The sequence below is a fragment of the Schistocerca serialis genome, unplaced genomic scaffold (assembly GCF_023864345.2).
Source record: "Schistocerca serialis cubense isolate TAMUIC-IGC-003099 unplaced genomic scaffold, iqSchSeri2.2 HiC_scaffold_82, whole genome shotgun sequence".
In the NCBI taxonomy this organism is placed as follows: domain Eukaryota; kingdom Metazoa; phylum Arthropoda; class Insecta; order Orthoptera; family Acrididae; genus Schistocerca; species Schistocerca serialis.
Genome location: NW_026048430.1, coordinates 67,501 through 72,500, shown reverse-complemented (window position 1 = coordinate 72,500; position 5,000 = coordinate 67,501). Strand labels below are relative to the sequence as shown.

At 53.8% G+C, this 5,000-nt stretch overlaps 1 non-coding gene across 1 annotated transcript in view; it reads left to right on the top strand.

Annotated features, from left to right (window-relative positions):
- The first annotated feature begins 4,218 nt into the window (after positions 1 to 4,218).
- Positions 4,219 to 5,000, top strand: part of LOC126452184 (small subunit ribosomal RNA) — a 1,910-nt gene continuing 1,128 nt past the window's right edge. The window contains exon 1 of the ribosomal RNA XR_007584526.1: positions 4,219 to 5,000. This exon is cut by the window's right edge and continues 1,128 nt beyond it. This is a non-coding gene — a ribosomal RNA (small subunit ribosomal RNA).

Genomic DNA, 5,000 nt, shown 5'->3' with positions numbered 1-5,000 from the left:
CGGCGGACTTTGCTCGCACTCGCAATGTGCAATCCACCCCTATAACGTGCGTTTCATGAAGAGTTATGTCCAATATGCGACATTCCCGCTGTCCATATACATGAGCTGCGAGCTGTACCACGTACGAGCTACAGACGCGATCGCGTTGCTCTCTGTACGAATGCAGATGCTCAGCGGCAGCTAGGAGGCGCTCCATCCATGTCGGTACCGGTGAGCGTTGCACTCGCAGTCGCAAAAACGTACGGCAAGTATGTTACTCGGAAGAGTCAATGACAGTCCAAGCCCCCCTGCGTGGGAAGAGTCTTCCTAGGCCATGACCCACCGGAAGGGCGCAGCGTCCCCCACCCCAGACATGTGACGTCAGACTATCGGTATTGACGACTAGACTGATTCCTTATAATCATTTGCCATACACCGGTGGAAGCTGCCGAGACGAGTAACTACATACCGGGCTCGCCGTGTCACTAATGTACAGAGATACAATAGTTTCGACTGGAACCGGATTAAACGTATACACGGCGCTGATTAGTAATAGATAGAGCCATCAGAATACAGATAATGTATAGACCTGTCCGTATACATGCTGAAAGACTCTGCTCACAATCACACGTCAGCCAGACACTCTTATCACGCACTACTCTCTGCCTGTAACAGGCACGCAGACGATATGTAAGCACCAGCATGGAACAACACCCAGTGCATCCTCTCTGCCACATTAGACAATCCACACTATCATAACCAGACCGGGAGGTCCACTCGGAAAACAGAATATCCCACCCTTCCGACAACCACCATTGCTCAGCTAAGCCACCAACACCCACACATGTCCCACACAGGGGTGCACCCAACATCACAATACTGCCTCCTGTCACACCACACAAACAATGGCAGGAATGAAAGACACAGGTCTGCCACAAGCATGGAATCAGAGCGCCGCCTGTTATGAGCCAAAGGTGCACCCTGACGTGGCAAATCAGATGATGCCGCAGTCATTTACTTACGATAATCACAATCAACAAACTGCCGCCCCCCCCCCCAAAACACCTTTCCTTACAACAATGTGTACCTTAACCTAACCCATATTGTGCCTTAACCTAACCCATATTGTGCCTTAACCTAACCCATATTGTGCCTTAACCTAACCCATATTGTGCCTTAACCTAACCCGTATTGTGCCTTAACCTAACCCGTATTGTGCCTTAACCTAACCCGTATTGTGCCTTAACCTAACCCGTATTGTGCCTTAACCTAACCCGTATTGTGCCTTAACCTAACCCGTATTGTGCCTTAACCTAACCCGTATTGTGCCTTAACCTAACCCGTATTGTGCCTTAACCTAACCCGTATTGTGCCTTAACCTAACCCGTATTGTGCCTTAACCTAACCCGTATTGTGCCTTAACCTAACCCGTATTCTGCCTTAACCTAACCCGTGTTGTGCCTTAACCTAACCCGTGTTGTGCCTTAACCTAACCTGTGTTGTGCCTTAACCTAACCCGTGTTGTGCCTTAACCTAACCCGTGTTGTGCCTTAACCTAACCCGTGTTGTGCCTTAACCTAACCTATGTTGCGCCTTAACCTAACCTATGTTGCGCCTTAACCTAACCTATGTTGCGCCTTAACCTAACCTATGTTGCGCCTTAACCTAACCTATGTTGCGCCTTAACCTACCCTATATTGTACCTTAACCTAACCTATATTGTACCTTAACCTAACCTATGTTGCGCCTTAACCTAACCTATGTTGCGCCTTAACCTAACCTATGTTGCGCCTTAACCTAACCTATGTTGCGCCTTAACCTAACCTATGTTGCGCCTTAACCTAACCTATGTTGCGCCTTAACCTAACCTATGTTGCGCCTTAACCTAACCTATGTTGCGCCTTAACCTAACCTATGTTGCGCCTTAACCTAACCTATGTTGCGCCTTAACCTAACCTATGTTGCGCCTTAACCTAACCTATGTTGCGCCTTAACCCAACACACGTTGCGCCTTAACCCAACACACGTTGCGCCTTAACCCAACACACGTTGCGCCTTAACCCAACACACGTTGCGCCTTAACCCAACACACGTTGCGCCTTAACCCAACACACGTTGCGCCTTAACCCAACACACGTTGCGCCTTAACCCAACACACGTTGCGCCTTAACCCAACACACGTTGCGCCTTAACCCAACACACGTTGCGCCTTAACCCAACACACGTTGCGCCTTAACCCAACACACGTTGGGCCTTAACCCAACACACGTTGGGCCTTAACCCAACACACGTTGGGCCTTAACCCAACACACGTTGGGCCTTAACCCAACACACGTTGGGCCTTAACCCAACACACGTTGGGCCTTAACCCAACACACGTTGGGCCTTAACCCAACACACGTTGGGCCTTAACCCAACACACGTTGGGCCTTAACCCAACACACGTTGGGCCTTAACCCAACACACGTTGGGCCTTAACCCAACACACGTTGGGCCTTAACCCAACACACGTTGGGCCTTAACCCAACACACGTTGGGCCTTAACCTGCTCTGTAATTGTCATACGACGCGTTAAATTAGTGTAGTGTTGCCTAACTGCAACCCCCGCAATATAGTTTGCTACTCGCACTGCCCGGTCCCCAGAGTATCGCTTCATGTTAAACACCTTGCAGCTATACACTGTAATGCGGATGGCAGCAGGACGTACATGCTCAATGCCCTTCGCAGTTGTTCATTGGCATTCGCATGGCGAAGCACAGCCTACGTTGTGGTACGGCTTGTGTCAACTGTCCGCTGATGTTGTACGTCCAAATCACACACTGTACTGCACATTGGTCCTCATGTACTGAATGATACATCGTGGTACATGTGTGACCGTACCACGACTGCGCCAACAACGGCGAACCATACGGTCCAAATATTGTGCACTCAGCTACATGTCGTCTCCCTATAAGAGCTGGATTGCAGTATGGTATGCCGTGGATGGCGATCGGCATGAGCCGTCTGTTGATGTAGTGGCGCGTGTTGTCAGACGTAGTCGTCTCTTCTCACACACCGTGATAGCATGGTGCACTGCGTTCCACATCTGCGACATGCGACAGAGGCCGGTTGACAGTCGTTCGCGCAATGGACATCGCATACGTACGGGGGCCACCTTCCACGTGTTCGCGAAGCGTGCACATGTTGTTGCGTGTATGTGGGCAGACATAGTGTGTCGTGACACCTGACACAGGCATGCAACAATCGTTGAATTTGCAAATGGCGATGGACGTCTACGTTTGCTGGTGACGTTACGCAAATGAAGAACTGGTAAACCGTTGTGGTGCGGTTGTTCTCGCTAGAGGTGAATCAGTGATGGCGACGATCGGTTGAGCTACCAACCGGTTGTTTCAGCGATACCCACCATGCCCACGAACGTGAATGGCATGTGGGTGTGAAGCGATACGCGGCGGTGGCTGGGTGGGACCGTCCCCGGCCGGTGAGGGGGGGCCTCCCGGCGTGCTGGCCGCGCGGTGCGTGGGCGCACGCGCTACAGCCGGCTGGTGGGGGCGGCCAGTGGCAGGCGCGCCGGCCGACGGAGGCGGCAGGCGGCGTAGCTGCGCGCCGGCGCACCCTGCACGCGGCGCCGTGCGGCCAAAGTAGGTCCTCGCGGGCCCGGTGCGAAGCGCGGTGGACATCTGCAGTGTGCTGGTCCGATTGAGGACTGTGTGCGCTGAGGATGCGCCGCCGCCCGGCGCTCGGCGCCGCGACGCCGTCTGCTGCTCGGTCGCCTCTGCGGTTCTCGCAGGTGGATTGTATCGCAGCTGTGCGGACGTGTTGGCGCGTGCGCTGTGCTGGGAGAGTTCGCTTCGGCACCCAAGTGGGGCTTTTGTCCTTCTGTGGCGCTGGCGTTGGAGCTGCCGGCCACCGTAGGTGGCGCGTGTTGTCTCCCGCCGGCAATGCCACGACAGCACGCTCCCGGGCCTCTGTCGGCAGCGGCAAGCTCAGTTGGGAGCACGGGTGGTCGCACCTAAAGCGTCTACTCGCCAAACTCCGGGCGATTGCGCCTCTCTCGAACCCGACCAAGTACTTAGGACGGCGCTGCGCGCCGCCGGGACCTGAGAGGGTTTCGAGGTGTATTGTGCAGGGGAGCTCAGCCTCCTCCTGTTTGCAGAATAATTGAGCGGACGCTTGCGTGTTCGCGCGGGCCCCCGGGACACACTCCCGGGCGGCCGGCTGCTCAGCTCTAGTTGACGCAGCTCCCTGGTTGATCCTGCCAGTAGTCATATGCTTGTCTCAAAGATTAAGCCATGCATGTCTCAGTACAAGCCGCATTAAGGTGAAACCGCGAATGGCTCATTAAATCAGTTATGGTTCCTTAGATCGTACCCACGTTACTTGGATAACTGTGGTAATTCTAGAGCTAATACATGCAAACAGAGTCCCGACCAGAGATGGAAGGGACGCTTTTATTAGATCAAAACCAATCGGTCGGCTCGTCCGGTCCGTTTGCCTTGGTGACTCTGAATAACTTTGGGCTGATCGCACGGTCCTCGTACCGGCGACGCATCTTTCAAATGTCTGCCTTATCAACTGTCGATGGTAGGTTCTGCGCCTACCATGGTTGTAACGGGTAACGGGGAATCAGGGTTCGATTCCGGAGAGGGAGCCTGAGAAACGGCTACCACATCCAAGGAAGGCAGCAGGCGCGCAAATTACCCACTCCCGGCACGGGGAGGTAGTGACGAAAAATAACGATACGGGACTCATCCGAGGCCCCGTAATCGGAATGAGTACACTTTAAATCCTTTAACGAGTATCTATTGGAGGGCAAGTCTGGTGCCAGCAGCCGCGGTAATTCCAGCTCCAATAGCGTATATTAAAGTTGTTGCGGTTAAAAAGCTCGTAGTTGGATTTGTGTCCCACGCTGTTGGTTCACCGCCCGTCGGTGTTTAACTGGCATGTATCGTGGGACGTCCTGCCGGTGGGGCGAGCTGAAGGCGTGCGACGCGCCTCGTGCGTGCTCGTGCGTCCCGAGGCGG